Below are 19,915 nucleotides of genomic sequence, written 5' to 3'. Positions count from 1 at the left end.
ATGATCCAATCCAGTTTTGAAAGGCACAGTTTAATCTGCATACATCAGATACCAATAGTACCCTCTTGGCTCGCCAGACTTGTATCCATGTTAATTTCTTACCCCCTACTCCTTGAGCTTTTATTATCTGCATTTACCTTTGATGTGACACCTTGGCAAATGCCTTCTGGAAATGTAAGTACAATGCATCCACAGTTTCCCTTTTAGCCACAGCACATGTTGCTTCCTCAAAGAACTCTAATACGTTGGTTAAACATGTTTTCTCTTTCACAAAAGCATGTTGACTTTGCCTGATTACCTTGAACTTTTCTAAGTCTCCTGTTCTAAGGACTATAAGAAAAGCTTGGAACATCTTCTCTATGACAGATTTTAAGCTAACTAGCCTGTAGTTTCCTGCATTCTGCCTCCCTCCGTTTTTGAATAAAGGAGTTACATTCGCTATTTTCCAATCTAATGGAACGGACCAGGAATCCAGGAATTTTGGGAAATTGTCCCCAATATTATCGCCGTACATTTCTGACAAACACCCGTTATTTTTTCCTTTATACTTCATCCTACCCTGCGATTGTTGTTGGGGGCCTGTGCACCGTTCCCACAAGTGGCTGCTTGTCACCGTTGTTTCTTTTGTCAATTGCCTGAATTTGGTATCTTCTGGCTTTTGATTCTTCCAGCAATGGGAACAGTTTCTCTGTATTTTCAAATCTATTTTCAAATTTAGCAAGGACATAAAACTGGGTGGGAATGTGAGTTGCGAGGAAGATGCAATGTGTTTTCAAGGGGATTTGTATTGATTGAGTTACAAACTCCTCTAAATGATATCTTGCTTTAAAGGTGTGCAAAGTGAACCCGACCCCAGTCTGAATGCCGAAGCTGAAAGTCCGACATGACCCGGCAGGAACATGACACGTGTCGTCGGATGCAGTCAGGGTCGTGTCCGGCAGCAGGCCTTTACATCAGTGCAGAGCTAAAAGCCTGCCACCCGATGACACTTATTGGGTTCAGTTCGCGTCATGTCGAACTTCCGGTTCCGGCATTCGGGCTCGGTTGGGTTTCCTTTGCACACCTTTACCTTGCTTTCTATTGGCAGCTTTTTTAAAATTGACACTGAAGTGTGAGCAGCCTAGTTATTCCAAAGTACCATTCATTCAAGATTTCTCCCCAGCTATTCACTGGACAAATTTAAGGAGAAAATCGCTCTCTTCACATAGCTCCCGCTTTCCTGCTTGTCTAATGTCTCCTTCAACTACAGTTCCTTCTGGTCCCTAACTAACTTTCATCGATCTGGTTCCATTCCACTTGTATAGTCTCACGTTCCAATCCACTTCTCGCCCACTGGTACTTTTCTCGTTCACCTTTCTCTTGTTCCCTTTTAACTCTCCTCTTCCATTTATATCTACCCCCTTCTCCCAGTTTCCATTGTCCCTCCCATTTCAAACTCCCTTTCTATCTGTCTTTCTCACGCGCCATTCCACATATCTTATCACACTTCTCATTCTCCCCACCATCGCGCATATCATTCTGCCTAAACTCCCACATGCTCCACTACCTCTCTGCTCCTGGTTCTGTTCACGCTCTACTCAGTCATCACCCAGCTCCCCATCGCCATATCCGTCCTATTTCGCATCTCATCACACATCAAACATGTCTACTGTTTTCTGTAGTTCCAAAATACAAGAGTTCGTACATTCAGGAGAATCAGTAAAATACAAAAACAAAGGGGAGAATGCATGAACATTGCAAGTCTGGTCGGATATCTTTTGGAACCTAAACAAGAGACATTAATCTCACCAAACAATTAAATAAAACTAGCAATCTCTTCTCTGACCATTTACCCATTTAAACTAGACAGCATCAATTAACCTACCGGTAATATTTGGCTTGGTGTAATTTGCCATGCACCGTATCTACAACAGAAAAAAAAATCTGTATCATAAACCTGCCTATCAGGAGTTATTAGTTGCTTTTTGAGACGAAATCCATTGATCAATTTCAGCCTAGTCTGCATGTGTTTTATAAGATCATGATGGCCCATGAATACTGGGATTGAACCTATAGTTATTGTGGATCTTTCGGCTTCTGATTGGGTTCTGGGACACTCATAGTACTTCTGACTCCTCATTTAATCCAGGGACTGCGAACCAGAATGTCCCAGGCTTTATAACTTTCACGAGCCCAGTCCTTTGCCTTGCCTCACAAGTGGCTGCCAGGAATTCTCCTGAGTCTCCTTTCATATACCTTCACTGATGAATGAAAAATTCCCTCATCTTCATAAGTTCAGTCTCTCCAGAGCATGTGAGCCCTTGTGTAGGTCCAAGCCTCTCGCCCTTTTCACCACCAAGATAATGTCCCCATCCCAGTGCTCGAGCCAGCTGTGTAGCAGCCTGCAATTTCGCCCCGCAGCCCTGATGCACAACACTTTCTTCTATCCCAACCCAGTGCTGTGTCCCCTTTATTTTAATTCACGGTGCATTCCAAATCATTGTCCTAAAACATCTGCCCACATCTTACAGTGTCAGATCTGATTTTTTGTTAGTCATTTTGTTCCTCCTCTGAGTCAGCTGCTTCTCTGTTCAAGACTAATTCCACAGGCCTGAGAAAATATTTGAACCTGAAACTTTACTGCATTACTGAGGCAGTCCTGCGTTTTTGGAGACCCTTCACCTTGGATGTTTATGCAGTCGACCAGTTTGGCACAGGGCAGGAATCCAATCAAGTGTGGGTCCTTCAGTCCTATTTGTCAGTGAACACTAACGCATAGCATTATTTGAAGATGACCAGAAAGTAGCATCCTTGAAGGCAGCCAATTTAATCGTGAAAATAAAATCACGAAAACATATTCGCTTTCAGTTCCTAGCAATTTTGCTCCTTATAGCCTTTCGCACATTGACAGCCAGAAAATGAACAACCAAAAATATGTTTTATATTTTAGCTCAGCAGAATTGATTCTTGAAAGTAGAAACAGAACAGCTATAACCCCAGTGTTAAACCATTCCGCATGCAATGAAAATCTATTTCCGTTCGGAATTATTATTGTTATTATTATTATTATCATGACTGTTATTTTCAATTCTATTATATGCAACGACAGCACAAAAAGGACTTTTACTTAAATTTGAATAACAAGATGTTCCCACCAACCCCTGGACTCTCGGTATCAGTTTCAAACTTGTGGACAGATTACCCGAGTAGGGGATCGAGGACCAAGAGGTACAGTCTCAGAATACGAGGTAGGCCATTGAGGAATGAGATGAAAGGGAATGTTTTAACTCGGGGTGGTGAATCTTTGGAATTCTCTACCAAAGAGGCGTGCAGAGGGTCAGTCATTGAGCATGTTCAGAAGAGAGATCAATAGATTTCTAGATATTAAAAACGAAGGCGATATAGGGATAGTGCAAGAAAGCAGTTGAAGCCAAGTCATTAAATATATTCTAGAAAGAGCTAGATATACTTCTTAGGGCTAAAGAGATCAACGGATATGGGGAGAAAGCGGGAACAGGGTATTGAGTTTGGATGATCAGCCATCATCAAGTTGAACGGTGGTGCAGGCTTGAGGGGCTGAATGGCCTGTTCCTCCTGCTGTTGCCGATATTTCTGTCACACCCCCCCCCCCCCCCCCAGCTCTGCTCGTGCCGTGAGACGAATATGGACAGAACCTGTAAAATAAGTTGGCAAAACGTAAGGAAGCTATTATAACGCCTTCAAACAGGGACAGTTTTGGCAACAAGCTGATCCCCCATGTCCAAGAACATAATTGATGACGAAATTAATGAGTACAAAATTATGAGGGACACAGATTAGTGGACAGGAAAACCTGATTCCCCTAGCAGAGAGTTCAATTACCAGTGGGCACGGATTTAAGGTGATTGGTAGAAGGATTAGTGGGGACATGAGAAACATAGAAAAATAGGAGCAGGAGTAGGCCACTCGGCCCTTCGAGTCTGCGCCGCCATTCAATACGATCATGGCTGCACGTCGAAACTCAATACCCTGTTCCCGCTTTCCCCCTTTCGCCCTGAGAACTATAATTAACTCGTTCTTGAATATATTTAATGGTTTGGCCTCATATGCTTTCTGTGGTAGAGAATTCCACGGATCCACCAATCTCTGGGTGAAGAAATCCCTCCTCATCGCAGTTCTAAATCCCTTATCCTTTGACTGTGACCCCTAGTCCAGGACTCACCCGCCATCGGTAACATCCTTCCTGCATCTCGTCTGTCCAGTCCTGTTAGAATTTTCTACGTTTCTATGAGATCCCCTCTCATTCCTCTAAACTCTAGCGAATACAAGCCGAATCGACCCAATCACTCTTCATACGTCAATCCTGCCATCACAGGAATCAGTCTGGTTAAACTTCGCTGCACTCCCTCCATAGCAACAACATCCATCCTCAGATAACGAGACCAAAACAGCACACAATACTCCAGATGAGGAAAAGCTTTTCACCCATTGCGTGGTAGGTGTCTGGAATTCAATTGCAGGAATGGTGGTGGAGGCAGAATCCATGAATTATTTTCAAACGTACCTGGACATGCACTTGAAGTAACCTGCAAAGTTCTGGAAGAGGTGCGGGAAGATGGAATGAGATTGCACAGCAAGTTTTTCAGGCAGCATGGACACAATGGGCTGAATAGCCGCCTTCTGTGCTGTAATTTGTCTATGGTTCTATGAATCTAACCACTTGATGCTGTGGGAGGCACGGTGGGGCAGTGGTTAGCACCGCAGCCTCATAGCTCCACTGACCCGGGACCAATCCTAGGTATTGTCTGTTCGGAGTTTGCAAGTTCTCCCTGTGACTGCGTGGGTTTCCACCGGGTGCTCTGGTTTCCTCCTGCAGCCAAAAACTTGCAGGTTGATAGGTAAATTGGCCATTGTAAATTGCTCCTAGTGTAGGTAGGTGGTAGGAGAATGGTGAGGATGTGGTCGGGAATGTGGTATTAATGTAGGATTAGTATAAATGGTTGGCACAGACTCGGTGGGCCGAAGGGCTTCTTTCAGTGTTGCATGACTATAACTAAGTGAACTCTTCTATTAGGAGGAAAACTGACAATATTTGCAATGTGTCCAACAGATGAGTGAGTGTGTTCCCAAACTAAATGTCCAAGAAGAATTAATAAAGGTTTTCAAAGCACTGCTTTCTGACATGGCTAAAAGATTGTCTATCTAGCCGAGCTCTCAGGTAGTGGAATGGTTCTGGAAAACCGATTCCGTACTGTGAGGAACACAGTAGTTTCTCTATAATGCAGAAGATGGGCATAGAATATTTGCAGCGTCACAGCTATATTTTGTTGGTGTAGAATTGTAAAAATCATGTAGCAGATATAATCGACCCGATGCGGTAACAGGTGTGTCCGAAACTGGCTCCCCATTCAGACACATCGCTGCCCCACATGCACGCCCCACTTCAAAACCATATTATTTGGCTTATGATTAATCCCCCCTTACTGTATTCAAAGACGTTCACAGATTCGATCTTTCACAGAATCACAAAATTGTTACAGCACAGGATGAGGCCATTCGGCCCATCGTGTATCTTTGCTGTCATTACTCCACAACCCTCCAAATCCATCAGTCTAACTGGACTGTGATCAATTTGTGGACGTGCCAACATTTAATGCAATTGGGTATCCAAAATTATTTGATTACAATATTTCAATGAGGTGGGCCATGTGGATCAGGTTTCAGTAGGAGAGCATTTAGGGGAAAGTAATAATTGTATCATAAGGTTTAGGCTGACTATGGAAAAGGATAAGGAGCAATCCAGGGTAAGAATAATTAACTGGGGGAAGGTCAACCTCAATCGGGTAAGAATGGAGCTGGGGCGAATAAATTGGAGTCAAAAGCAGGCAGGAAAACCGATAGATGAACACTGGGCTACCTTCAAAGTACGGATATTACGGGCACAGCCAAGGTATATTCCCTCAAAATGGAAAGATAAGGCAAACAAATCCAGAGCTCCCTAGATGACAAAAGGTAGAGATTAAGATAAGGAAGCAAAAGTGTGCTTGTGACAGATACCGGGGAGAAAATACAGTTGAGAACAATGCTGAATATAGAATGTCCACAGGGGAAGTGAAAAAGCAAATAAGAGAAGCAACGAGAGAGCATGAAGAGAGACTGACAGCTGGCATTAAAGGAAATCCCACAGTTGGAAATCCCATAGGCATATAAATATTAAAATAGTGTAAAAGGTGGAGAGGGGCCGAGTGGAGACCAGAAAGGGAATTTACATCTGGAGGCAGAGGGAATAGATGATGTATTAAATGAATACTTTGCATCTGTCTTTACCAAGGAAGAAGATGCAATCCAGGCAATGTTGAAAGAGGAGGTAAGTGAAACACGAGAGGGGTTTAAAGTTGAACAAGAGGGCGTATTAGATAAGCTGTCTGTAACAAAAATTGATAAAGCACCAGGGTCGGATGAGAGGCATCCAAGAAAACTGAGGGATTAAGTCTGGCTCTGGTATAAAATTAAAACCCGACCCGGGCCCGAGTCCTTTAATTTCTTTTCATGCCCAACCCACCCGAAAATATCAAACATACTTTTGAAACAGAAAAAAAAGTAGCTTAAAAAGAAAATACCACTTGCTAATGGGAACGGCAATTCGTAGTGCAATTGGGAAATCTAATTAAGTAGTACTGTGTCAGAGAGTTCACAAACTCTACTAGGGTGCCTAAGGTAGACAAGATAAATCAACAAGCGGGAGAAAGAGCCGCCCACATTACTCTTGCATTAGCAGACAGTTCAGGAACCCAGACATGGTGCTGTCAGACAGCATAACCAACTTTGGTCTGTTTTATATCCTCTGCTACTGACTTCTTCGTCCACAATATTGAGGAAGGAGGTACTTGAAGCATTTATTGCATTCAGACACCTGGACAATTTGCGTATACATAGAGGGAAATTTCTGCCTTATAAATTTATGGAAATAACACAGGATGTCTAGCTAGTCCATCAAGACTGTCCCACACCAAGATAGCTGGACCATCATGGCGTAACACTTTTTCTCCCTCCGTAACTCGCATCTACATCTACCAGGAGTGGCAAAAAACATAAAAACCCTTGACCAATGTGGGGACAAAGCTCAGTAAATTTCCTTTCCAATACCCTGCTGCGCTGGTATTCGAAAACCTGTCCAGGTGATTGGATGGACCAAGTGTTACCTGTAATGAAACTTACCTCCTATATGAGCAATCTTTCTCACAGTCAGGAAGTGATCGAGTTCCCTCTTGAAGCCGCTGAGAAGGTTAGCACCCACCACACCAGCTGACAATGTATTCCAGAGGCTCTACATTATCTTTTTCAGCAAAGCCTTTGACAAGGTCCCACATGGGAGACTTATCAAGAAAGCAAATGCACATGGGGTACAGGCGAACTTGATAAGGTGGATTCAAAATTGGCTTAGCTGTAGGAGGAGGAAAGTGGTGACAGACAGCTGTTTTAGTAACTGGAAACCAGTATCCAGTGGCGTAACACAGGGATCTGTGCTGGGTCTCCTACTGTTTGTCATTTATATAAACGACATAGATGACTATATGGGGTGCAGGATCAGTAAGTTCGCGGATGACACAAAAATTGGCCGAGTAGTTAACAGTGAGGTTGAGTGTCTTGGGTTACAGGAAGATATAGACGGATTGGTCAAGGGGGCAGAAAAGTGGGAGATGGAATTTAACGCGAAAAAGTAAGAGACCTCGGAAGGGGTACTGTGACATGGAAGTCTTCAATTGATGGCCTGACACTGGGAAGTTCCAAGGAACAAAGGGACCTCGCCATGTTTGCCCATAGAACTCTGAAGGCAGAAGGGCAGGTTAATAGGGTGGGGAAAAAGGCAAATGAGACTCTTGGCTTTAACAATGGAGGCATAGATTACAAAAGCAGGGAGGTCATGTTGGAGTTGTACAGAACTTTGATAAGGCCACAGCTGGAGAACTGTGTGCAATTCTGGTCGCCACATTATAGGAAGGATGTGATTGCACCGGAAGGGTTGCAGAGGCGATTCACCAGGATATTGCCTGGGACGGAAAATGTCATCTATGAAGAGAGGCTTGGGTTGTTTTCGCTGGAGTGGAGAAGACTGAGGATGACCTGATCGAAGTGTACAAGATTATGAGGGGCATGCACAGGGTGGATATGGAGTAGCTGTTCCCCTTAGTTGAAGGGTCAGTTACCAGGGGACACAAGTTTAACGTGAGGGGCGGGAGGTTTAAGGTGGATTTGAGGAAGAACTTTTTTACCCAGAGGGTGGTGGCAGTCTGGAATGCCCTGCCTGGGAGGGTGCGTTGAGGTGGGTTGTCTCATATCCTTTAAAAAGTACCTGGATGAGCACTTGGCAGGTCATACCATTCAAGGCTATGGGCCAAGTGCTTGCAAATGGGATTCAGTAGACAGGTCAGGTGTCTTTAATGTGTCGGTGCAGACTCGATGGGCCGAAGGGCCTCTTCTGCACTGCATAATTCTGTGATTCTGTTTCTCTATTCCAGGAAATGAAACATCTAATATCCTGTCTATTCCTATTATTCCCATGTTTAGTGGTTTGATATATATATATATATTTATATAAATTAACTTAAACTCATAGATGGTTTTCTCTCTGCAATGTTACTTGTCTGCTACTGTGAAACAATCAGTTGTCAACTAATGGGACAAAGGCTTGCTTTTGAAAAGCAATCAACATTACTTCTACAGCCATGATAGCTTGTTTCAAATGATCCACGTTTCATGGGAAAACATTGCATTAATAACGCTCTACTGTTTAATGTCTTCAAAATGGTTTTGACATGAAGCGAAGCAGCTGTTGAGCGATGTACATCTGGAAAGGTGCCACATTATGATTGAAAGCGAGTGTCATTAATCATATCAATGGATCTTGTGGTCAACATCCACTAGGAATATTGAAATAGCCAAAACACAAGATCCAACTTACTTCATTATCATTACTGAGTTGGTGAGAGATTAACTTTTGGAGCATAGAAAAGTACAGCACAGTACAGGGCCTCCGGCCCACGATATTGTGCCGAACGTTTAACTGACTCTGAGATCAAACTAACTACCTACCCTTCATTCCACTATCATCCATGTACCTATCCAAGAGTCGCTTAAATGTCCCTAATGTATCTGCTTCTACTAAAACCACTGGCAGCGCATTCCACGCACCCACCACTCTCTGTGTGAAGAACCTACCTCTGACATCTCCCCGAAACCTTCCTCCAATCACCTTAAAATTATGCCCCCTGGTGATAGCCCTTTCTGCCCTGGGAAAAAGTCTCTGTCTATCCACTCTATCTATGCCTCTCATCATCTTGTACCCCTCTATCAAGTCACCTCTCATCATTCTTCGTTCCAATGAGAAAAGCCCTAGCTCCTTCAATCTTTCTTTGCAAGACATGCCCTCCAGTCCAAGGAGCATCCTGGTAAATCTCCTCTGCACCCTCGTTAAAGCTTCCACATCCTTCCTATAATGACGCGACTAGAACTGAACACAATATTCCAAGTGTGGTCTAACCAGAGCTTTATAGAGATGCAGCATATCCTCGCGGCTCTTAAACTCAATCCCCCTGTTAATGAAAGCCAACACACCATACGCTTTCTTAACAACCATATAAACTTGGATGGCAACTTTGAGCGATCTATGGACATGGACCCCAAGATCCTTCTGTTCCTCCACAGTACCAAGAATCCTGTCTTTAAGCCTGTATTCTGCATTCAAATTCGACCTTCCAAAATGAATCAGTTCACACTTTTCCAGGTTGAACACCATCTGCCACTTCTCAGCCCAGCTCTGCATCCTGTCAATGTCCCGTTGCAACCTGCAACAGCCTTCCTCACTATCCACAACTCCAGCAACCTTCGTGTCATCAGCAATCCTGCTAAGCCAGCCTTCCACTTCCTCATCCAAGTCATTTATAAAAATCACAAAGAGCAGAGATCCCAGAACAGATCCATGCGGAACACCACTGGTCACCGAGCTCCAGGCTGAAAACTATCCATCTACTACCACCCTCTGTCTTCGATGGGCCAGCAAATTCTACATCCAGACAGCCAACTTCCCCTGTATCCCATGCCTCCTTACTTTCTGAATGAGCCTACCATGGGGAACCTTATCAAACGCCTTGCTAAAATCCATACACACCACATCCACTGCTCTTCCTTCATCAATGTGCTTTGTCACATCTTCAAAGAATTCAATAAGGCTTGTGAGGCATGAACTGCCCCTCGCAAAGCCATGCTGACTGTCTCTAATCAAACTATGGTTTTCCAAATAATCATAAATCCTGTCTCTCAGAATCTTATCCAATAATTTGCCCACGACCGACGTAAGACTGACTGGTCTATAATTCCCAGGGTTATCCCTATTCCCTTTCATGAACAAGGGAATAACAATTGCAAACCTCCAATCATCTGGTACTACTCCAGTGGACAGTGAGGACGCAATGATCATCGCCAAAGGCACGGCAATCTCTTCCGTCGATTCCCTTAATATCCTTGGGTATATCCCGTCTGGCCCCGGGGACTTATTTGTCCTCATGTCTTTCAAAATTTCCAGCACATCCTCCCTCTTAACATCAGCCTGTTCGAGCATATCAGCCTGCTGCACGCTGTCCTCACAAACGACCAGGTCCCTCTCACTAGTGAAAACTGAAGCAAAGTATTCACTTAGAATCTCCCTTACCTCCTCCGACTCCAGGCATAAGTTCCCTCCACTATCCCTGATCGGCCCCACCCTCACTCTGGCCATCCTCTTGTTCCTCACATAAGTGTAGAACGCCTTGGGATTTTCCTTAATCCGACCCGCCAAGACATTTTTATGTCCCCTTCTAGCTCTCCTAAGTCCATTCTTCAGTTCCTTCCTGGCTACCTTGTAACCCTCTAGAGCCCTGGCTGGTTGTTGTTTCCTCAACCTTAAGTAAGCTTCCTTCTTCCTCTTGACTAGCTGTTCCACATCTCTTATGATCCAAGGTTCCTTCACCCTACCTTGCCTCATCGGGACAAACCTATCCAGCAGTCGCAGCAAGTGCTCCCTAAACAACCTCCACATTTCTGTAGTGCATTTCCTGAGAACATCTGTTCCCAATTTATGCTCTCCAGTTCCTGCCTAATAGCATTGTAATTTCCCCACCCTCAATTAAATATTTTCCCATCCCGTCTGCTCCTGTCCCTCTCCATGACGATGGTAAAGGTCAGGGAGTTGTGATCACTGTTACCGAAATGCTCTCCCACCGAGAGATCAGCCACCTGGCCTGGTTCGTTGCCAAGCACCAAATCCAACATAGCCTCCCCTCTAGTCGGCCTATCAGGACATTTTCCTGGACACACCTGACAAAAAATGCTCCATCCAAACTATTTGCACTAAGGAGATTCCAATCAATATTAGGGAAGTTGAAGTCACCCATGACAACAACCCTATTACTTCTGCACCTTTCCAAAATCTGCCTCCCAATCTGTTCCTCCGTGTCTCTGTTGCTATTGGGGTGTCTATAGAAAACTCCCAACAAAGTGACTGCTCCTTTCCTGTTTCTGACTTCCACCCATAACGACTCAGTCGACAAACTCTCCTCGACGACCTCCCTTTCTGCAGCTGTGTTACTATCCCTGATTAGCAATGCCACTCCCCCACCTCTTTTACCTCCCTCCCTATTCCTTTTGAATCATCTAAACCCCGGAACATCCAACATCTATTCCTGCCCCTGTGATATCTAGTCTCCGTATTGGCCCCAACATTGTAGCTCGAAGTACTGATTCATGCTCTAAGTTCATCACCCTTATTCCTGACACTTCTTGCCTTAAAATAGACACAATTCAACCCATTATACTGGCTGTAACTTTGCCCTGTCAACTGTCTAACCTTCCTCACAGACTCTCTGCACTCTGTATTTGCCTGCTCAACAGCTACCACACCCACTATTCTGTAGCTCCGGTTCCCATCCCCCTGCCAAACGAGTTTAAATCCTTCCGAAAAAGCTCTAGCAAACCTCCCGACCAGGGTATTGGTGCCCCTCCAGTTCAGATGCAACCCGTCCTTCTTGTACAGGTCCCACCTTCCCCAGAAGGTATCCCAATGATCCACATAACTGAAGCCCTCCCTCCTACACCAGCTCTGTATCCACGTGTTCAGCTGCACTCGCTCTCTGTTTCTGGACTCACTAGCACGTGGCACCGGTATCAATCCTGAGATTGCTACTCTGGTCGTCCTGCCTTTCAGCTTCCAACCTAACTCCCTATATTCGCCTTACAGGTCGTCATCCCTTTTCCTATCTATGTCATTGGTACCGATGTGTACCACGACTTCTGGATGCTCCCCATCCCCCTTAAGCATCCTGCAGACTTGATCCGAGACATCCCTGACCCTGGCATCCGGGAGGCAACATACCATCCGGGAGTCTCGTTGGCGACCACTTAATCTCCTGCCTGTTCCTCTAACCATTGAATCTCCTATCAGTATCGCTCTCCAATTCTCCCCCTTCCCTTCTGAGCCGCAGAGCCTGGCTCAGTGCCAGAGACCTGGCCGCAGTGGCTTTCCCCAGGTAGGTCGTCCCTCCAACCATATCCAAAACGGTATACTTATTATTGAGGGGAACGGCCACAGGGGATCTCTGCACTGTGCGCCTATTAGCTTTCCCTCCCCTGACGGTCACCCAGCTACCTTTATCCTGTGACGTAGGTGTCAGTACTTCCCAATAACTGCTCTCTATCACGCCCTCAGCCTCCCGCATGATTCGAGGTTCATCCAGGTCCAGCTCCAGTTCACTAACTCGGTCTGTGAGGAGCTGGAGTTGGGTGCACTTCTCACAGGTGAAGTCAGCAGGTAGACAAGTGGTGACCTTTACCTCCCACATCCTGCAACAGGAGCATGCAACTGCCCTAGCTTCCATCCCCTCTGCTCTAAATTGACAACAGAGAATTAAAAAAAATAAAGGAAAACCTTACCTTACCAAACCCTCCACACAAGAGTCCTTTTTTTGGTTAGAGGAGGAGGATGGGTGGGAGACACAACACGTGCAGTGTTTCGGGTTTAGACACTGCCCGAATATATAAGTTCACTTACTCAACAGTCCCCATGTCCGCGTCTGCCGAATCACGAGGTAAGTACTTTATAGTGAAACTTACCTTTCCGGCTGCCCCCTGGCTCGCACTATCACCGCGACCACTGATCAAAAGGAAGTCTATGTTCTTTTTCTCTTGGCTGGCTGCTGAGCCAGGTGAGCTTTCTTTTATGTTATAAGCTGAACTTTCTTTTATTTTTTAACAGATCTTAAATTTCCTTGTCATTTTCATCAAACCAATCCCTATTTTTCCTGGTGCTGGGTCTGATGACCTGGTTGGAATTATCCAGTCCTGTAGCTTTGATGTGTCCCAAATTTCTTGTGGAGTGGAATCAGCAGTGAGATCAGGTTATTCCATCTGGTCCGTAAGGTTTCTTAATATCTACCTTTGCAAGAGGAGGTGTGCAGGTTGGTGAGTCGAAATTTCCTTGATGGGTTGTCTCTTGGACGCGTCTTGGGCTTAGGCGTGATATCGAAGTCCAGCTTTGAGCGAACGAGCCGTTGGTCTGTATGACCGTCAGCACTGAGTATGCAGAAGCTCCTTTAGGTCACACTGGTGTTACAAGATTTCAGCTATCGTGTGCCAGTGTTTAGATCAGGGGCGCACCCATGTGGTCTTGAAGGGATCTTTTTTGTTGAAAGATGTTCTTGGTTATGTACAGCTTCTTTTCTGCACAGACTTCCAAGACTAGACGTCTGTTTTCATTAGTTTCCAACTCCATGGTTTCATGCCCGGCTGTCACGGCCCACTTTGGCATTGAAATCGACAAATACGACAATTTTGTCCTTGGGAAGGGCATTCTGCAGGAGATCACGGAGATCTGTGTAGAACCTAACTTTATCAGCTGTGTTAGCCTTTCGAGTTGGAGATGAAATGCTGATAAGAGTCACATGCTGCTGCTTTTTAGAAGGGGAAGCGCAGGGACATGATATGCATCCCGCGAACCACATCAGTAAAGCACCGACTATTTGGTCATTATCAAATTACTATTTTTGGGATCTGCTGTGCACAGATAGGCTGATATGTTTCCGACATTACATCAATGACTGCAATCAGTAATACATCATGGGTGTAAAGTACTTTGGGATGTCCTGAGCTCCAGAATGGCGCTGATTAAATGCAAGTCTATATGTCGTGCTTCTGCTAGCTTCTTTGAGCATGCACAATAGTAATCCAGAATCGTCTCTCTGTCTGCCATTGTATCTAATACCTCTGAATTTTTTAGCTTAATGAGTTCATTTCATTTTTGGTCTCGTCTTCTAGTGTCATGCCCACTCTTTTATTATCCCTCATAAATACTGAGGCAAATTAATTATTTAATACTAAGTCATTACATTCAATGCTATATCAGTGTCATTACCTCGGAGTTTATCCTGTGAATATCTGAGTATGTTTATCTCTGTCATGGTTTCCCCTGTATTTTTCATTATATGCAGAGTTTTATTATTTTTCATTATGCCCCCTTGTTCAGAAATCCGTAATGAGATAGTTCCTATCTATCAATCGAGTCATTCCATTAATCATCTTAAATGACTCAGTGATATCACACTTGAAGCATCCATTCCAAAGTGACTGAGCTGAGCTGTTTCTGTCTGTGTGACCTTTCTACTCTCAGATAAAACCTGAGCGTTTCTTTCCATCTCTGAGACTTCCAGGGAGTCCATACACTTCCTAATGCTTCTCCATCGTTCCATATACATTTTGATGTATCCTGTACGTCCCTGAACCTCTTTGATACCTCCTGAACATCACCTCCCCTCTCTGATGCCTCCCGAGCTTCCTTAACTTCTCTGATACATCCTGAGAATAATTTATCATCTCATATCCCAGACTCTCGACTCTCTTTGGTGCCCCCTGAGTGACTGGCTCCCTCCCAGAAACCTCAATCCCCAACCCCCGCCCCCCCCCCCCAACCCGTATATGGTACTTCCTGAGCGGCCTTTACAACATTTGATAACCCTGAATGCCCCGAAACGCTCTGATCATGCCTAAGCGTGCCTTTCATATTTTGATTCTCCTGCAGCTCATATCGTTCTCCATTACGCTCTGTCTCTTATCCCTACAATATCTTCTTAGTGCCCCGTGCGCTCTTTCGCACACACCTATAGCCTTCTGATCCCTTTGCTAACATATTGAACCCTTATATTCCCTCACAGCCTCTGTAATACCAGTGCAATTTCGAATTCACTAAGGAACACTTCGATTCTCTGAAACAAAGAGAACTATATTTTGAAAGCCATGACGCAGGCTGAAAAAGATTAAAACGGATGAACTTCGACCTCGATTATAATTTTACCATTGACATCGCTCTTTTGCCTTGATCATGGACACGTACATCGGCAAACAGGCTTTATTATAAATTGTGTAGTGCTATGTCTGGCGATGCTGAGGGCCAAAATGGAGCTGAGGCGCAGAATACAGTAGAAGGGCATTAGAACTGGACACGCAGTGGGACCTTAGAGTGCATGTCTACCGTCTCCTGAATGTCGCAGCACAGGTCGGTAAGATAGTTAAGAAGACAATGAAAACAGAAAAGTAACACATTCTGGAAATACCCAACAAGTCAGCAGCATCCGTGGAGCGAGAGAAAGAGAGTTATCATTTCAGGTGGATGTTATTTCATCACAACAGGTTTAGAAGACAGACCATATACTTCTCATTATTAGCTGAGACATAGAATATAAGAGCAGGGATGCTATGGTATAACTGCAAAAAACACCAGTTAGACTACAGCTATATTATTAGGTTCAGTTCTGTTCACCACATTACAAGAAGCCTGTCATCACACTAACATGGATACAGAGGAGATTCGTTCATATGTTATCAGGAATGAAGACCGTTAGATACGAGGAACGATTTCTGAGTTTCTTTTCTTTGTTACAGTGGAGGGTGAGGGTAGATTTAATTGAGCTGTATAAAATTATGAGGTGGTGGTACATAGAATTAATAGGAAAGGCTTATTTCATTAGAGTACAGGTCAATTACGAGAGGCATAGATTTAAAATAATTGGTGGAAGGTTTAGAGAGGAGTTGAGGAGAAATAATTTCGCCCAGAGTCTGATGTGTGTCTGGAACTCACTTTCTACAAGCGTGGGAGATGCCAAAATCCTCATAATTTTTTTTAAGTACTTGCGTATGCACCTGAACCTACAGGGCTATGGGCCAAGAGGTGGAATGTAAGATTCGGCTGGATAGCTCTTTCTCAGCCGTCAGAGACATAATATTCAATGGTCTCCTTCTGATTCGTAAGTTTTCTATGCTTCCATGTTTCTAAGGAGACTGTTGTGTTTAGGTGAAGAATGAAAAGAGCATTAGATAGGCTAGGAGATGCATTGCGGATCTAATGGTGGGAATTGCTCCCCCCGCCATCTACGCACCCCCCCCCCCCCCCCCCGCCCGCCATTTCAAAATATTTCAAAAAGTTATAAAATGGGAAATAAATGATCGGTGGGGAGCAGTGCGAATGTAGTCAGTCTAAATGCAGTAAAAGAAAAACGGCACCACCCAGGGTGAGATCAATTGGTGCCTTTGGCTCCATGAGCAGGAGAGTGGAGTAGAAACTAGACAGGGGTCGGAAGTATTGAGAGGTTTTCAAGTTATATTGATGAACTGCGGCTTACAACTAAAGATTGGAGAAAAACAAATGTTAGATACTCGGTTCCAATGGAACTTGCTACGTTGAACCCTAATAGGTAGCAACGGTTTCTCATTAAAAATCACGAAATGAACAGTTCAAATTTTCAACTGGCTTTCTCTCGCTGAAAATCCCAGGACTTATCATCGTCAAACTGAATAGTACAACATCATCAGCGAAAATTACAACACTGACCAGGCAGTAAAGAAATCTAGGTTTGAGTAGCAACAAATAAACTTATCGTCTTCCTGCATCGAAGGACCAAATGACCCTTCCAAAGCTCACGAGGGACCAAGGGAATCAATGTGATTTTGTCTTTTGTAACTTCTTATCATGAGGGTCAAGTGATGGTGGCACTCCAGAAATCAGAACAAAGTCCAGTGAAAATTACCACAGAGGCTGCAGTTCAACGCAGAAAGAGAAAGCACCGGTCAGGATTTCGCTTTAGAAAGCGAGACACGGAGAGTCTGAACCAACGAGTGAGGCCGACACAGAGGGAGAAAGATAGAAAGTGAGAGTTTCAGATTGAGAGACACGGACAGAATGTGGGTGAGTGTGTGTGTATGTGTGTGTGTGTGTGTGTAACAGAGAGGGAGAGAGAGAGAGGGAGAGAGAGAGAAAGATACAGAGACAGAAGCAGAGGCAGTCATTCTGACTAGAATAAGCAACCAAAACAAGATAAGGCGAGTGGTGTATAAATGATACACTGTATGCTTGCAGAACAAACAAACTGGTGTAAACTATAGACTTTAAGATGGGCAATATTTGGCGTGGATTTATGAGCGTCTATCTTTAAAACAATTAGTCGAGGCGCAGTATAAATAGTGGCAGATGCCAGTCTTCGGCCAATTAATTTCACTCCAAGTGGTAACGAGGTGGTGGGGGGGAGTGGTGGGGGTGCGGGGGGAAGCTGAAGAACCTGGATACAGCAAAGGATATAGGTACTAACTTTATCCTGGTTGTAATACTGAAGATTGGGCTCCAGACTAGCCCTGTTCCTGGCCAAGCCTTGCCAGCGCATCTACCCAAGAATGTGGAAAGTATGTCCTGTCCACAAAAAGCAGGACAAATCCATTCAGGGAAATTATAGCCCCATCGGTTCATTCAGAATCATCAGCAAAGTGATCAAATATGTCATTGAGAGTGCTATCAAATGACATTTATTCAGCAGTAATCTGCAAACTGATTCTCAGTTTGGGCCCCGTCATGGTCACTGGTTCCTGTCCTCATTACAGCCTTATTCCGAAGGGACTCAACCTCAAAGGTGAGGCGAACATGACTGCCCTTGAAATCAAGAAGCATTTAACCGAGTATGACATCAAGCATCCCTGAGAAAACTGAAGTCATTGAGAATCAGTGGGAAAACTCTCAATCATACCTAGCAGAAAAGAACATGGTTGTAGTTGTTGGAGGCCCATCATCTCATCATTAGGACATCACTTCCTGAGTTTAAGAGGGTAGTGTCCTAGGCCTAACAATCTTCAGCTGCTTCATCAATGACCTTTTTCCATCGTAATATCAGAAGTGGGGATTTTTGCTGATTAATGCATAGTGTTCAGTACCATCCATGACTCTCAATACTGAGACAGTTTGTGCCCACATACAACAAGAAATGGACAAGACTGAGGCTCTGGCTGATCAGTGACCAGTAACATTTGCGTCACACAAGTGTCAGACAATGACAATCTGCAACATAAGAGAATCTAATCATCTCTCCTTGACATTCAACGGTATTACCATTGGTGCACCCCCAGCATCAACGTCCTGGGCTTACCATTGACCAGCCATATACAAACTGCGGCTACATGAGCAGATCAGATCCTGGGAATTCTGCGATGAGTAACTCACCTCTTTACTTTCCCAAGACTATCCACCATGTACAAGGTACAGTCATGAATGTGACGAATGCACTCCACTTGCCCGAATGAGTTCAGCTGCAAAAATAGTCAGGAAGCGCGAAACCATCTGAGATGAAGCAGCCCGCTTGATTAGAACCCTTTCCACCAATTTCAACATTCAGTTCCTCCACCACTGGCGCACAATGGCAACAGTTTGTCGCATTTACAAGATGTACAGCAGCAACTCTCCAACCCTTCTTTGACAGCACCTTCCAAATCCGCGACCTCCACCATTCGGAAAGACAAGGGTTGAGATGTACGGGAGTACTCCAAGGTTTAGAGCATTTCCATAACTTACTTCGATGAATAACTTTGCAAAATCTTTTATACAGCTAAACTAATAGGGATACTTATATGCTGTGCATATTCATATATTGAAGTCTGTTTGACCTAATGCTTGCATTTTTTTCAAGGCTATACTCTGTTTAAGCCTTTATTTAAGAACAATGGGAGAGATGGGATGAAGACTTCAGCACTACTTGACACGGGCGAGATGAGATAAATGTGATACTGCAGAATTGTAAAAATGGTTGGTATCAAATAGAATGTAATATTTAGGACCTTAGGAATAATCGAAAGAAACAGAAAATATCTGTAAAGTGTGTAGATTAAAGCATTAACGAACTATGTTGTAACAATATAAGATATTTAAAGCAATTCAGTCCCTAATACGGCAAAATCCTAGCACCCCAAAATTATTAGAAAAAAGATGTTACGGGACAGCTTCGGTAATATTACAGAGGGTCAACAGAACATTGTTGGCACACTTAGCGGAAGATAGATCACGGTCAACAAAACACAGCAAGAGAAAACGAAGGAGAGAAGTCCATGCCCCAGCAAGCTCAAAAGCAAGAACCGGTACTGACTGTTGCTGCATACCTATTACTATTGTTAAGTATTAATTTTGTATATTTCAGTTAAGCCTAATAAAATCTGACTTTATCACAGAACTTAGGTCTGTACCTTGTAGGTCTATCTTGATTAAGAATCCCAAGGTGAGACGGGTTGGATATTCTCTATCTCACCTCTACTCAGGTAACATCTATCTGAAACGTACAGCACCACCACATGCAAGCTCCCTTCCAAGTCACACATCATCCTGCCTTGGAACTATATCGCTGTTCCTTCATTATCGCTGTGTCAAAAAACTACCACCAGCAATGCTCACATCTCGTGAAAGACTAAAAAATCATATCTGCAGATGGAAGTTCCAATGAAATGCATGCACACGAGGAAGAACAGAGGTTTAGGATTGATCTGTGCAGTAAGTCTTAATAGTAACGGTGCTTCTGTGATAAGGTAAGCGAAAGCCATTGCTGTAGAGACTCTCACTCCGATCAGAGAG

Source organism: Heterodontus francisci, chromosome 21 (genome assembly GCF_036365525.1).
Source record: "Heterodontus francisci isolate sHetFra1 chromosome 21, sHetFra1.hap1, whole genome shotgun sequence".
Lineage (NCBI taxonomy): Eukaryota > Metazoa > Chordata > Chondrichthyes > Heterodontiformes > Heterodontidae > Heterodontus > Heterodontus francisci.
This window is presented reverse-complemented; position numbering follows the sequence as displayed.